Source organism: Meleagris gallopavo, chromosome 5 (assembly GCF_000146605.3).
Source record: "Meleagris gallopavo isolate NT-WF06-2002-E0010 breed Aviagen turkey brand Nicholas breeding stock chromosome 5, Turkey_5.1, whole genome shotgun sequence".
NCBI lineage: Eukaryota > Metazoa > Chordata > Aves > Galliformes > Phasianidae > Meleagris > Meleagris gallopavo.
In genome coordinates this window covers 6293461-6294739 of record NC_015015.2, presented here as the reverse complement: position 1 = coordinate 6294739, position 1279 = coordinate 6293461, and positions in this window count along the sequence as shown.

The window sequence follows — 1279 nt, the reverse complement described above, 5'->3', positions numbered from 1 at the left end:
TTTTATTATTTTGGCCCACAGCATCAGAGGCAAATGTTGGTGGTCTGGCAGTAGAGGTTGAACCCACCTATATTCCACTGCATGTTGTTGCTTTGTGACAGATGGCAGCAGAGGGGCCATCTGACAAAATGATGTTCTACATGGAAGTGCAGATGAAGCAAAGGTGTGTCATTGAATTTCTCTATTAGGAAAAAGAGTCACCCATTGACATTCATTGATGTTTGATGAACATTTATGGAGAACAAACAGTGAGTAGAGTGAGGCATATGCATTCCTGTAGGAAAAAAAACAAATAGATATATTTGAGATAATCTAGATCATCTAGATTATTTTTGTAACTGATTATAAATTCAATATCCAGAAGTAGAAAAGAATGTCCAAGACTGAAGAAGACAAGTAACGATAGCTGTTTCCACTGTATTATTTCTACTGTATTGTTTTTGGTACTTAACTTTTTTTTTTTTTTTTTTTTTTTGTTGTCCAAATCTCTGTTTAGATCCAGTAATGCTTTATGCAATCTTGTATCTCAGATGCAGAAATCTACCACACAAAATGTTTGAGTACCTGCTTTAAATATCTCTGTTCCAAACTCATGATGCAGCACCATACACTGTTGTGAGATTCAGCCTGTTACCCAGAATAGTTTTAATATCCTGGGCCTCACTAGCAGTAAGTACTAGACAAGGGCTGAGTGTGGCTACTTAGGGCAGATGATGTGATGGAGAGAAAATGGTGGTTCCTGGATTCATTCAAGTAGTGCCCAGGAAAGAAAAATTCTGTTCTTCTGACTTGTCCTAAATTTGTTGAAATAGGATATTTATTGACATGAAGGTAAATGCTATTATGAATATGATAATATTGGTACAATTTTTAACTTATATAAGATAATAATGAATACATGTAGACTGCAATTTGTGTAAAAGCAAAACAGAGGTGTTTTAAAATCATGGAAGGAATTTTGAGTGCCACATTTAATCAACAGTAGTGTGCATTCTTGTTGCATTTAAAAAACATAACTTTATATTCAGTCAATGCCTTGTTTTGTATTGTTTAGTAAGTAGTCTATCAATATTCCTGTTTGTATATAAACGTCTGTTGGAAATATGAAGAATGCTTCATGTGTTGGCTGTTACTATAGTCTAGAATGACTAATTGTGTATATGTATGTTATGGCAGTCTGCATAATGAAATCAGAAACAAGCTTTTGACAAATACTTTTGTGCAAGCTAATATCTTGCTAGTCCCTGTTTTTCTGAGCAGATTATCTTTTTTTTTTTTT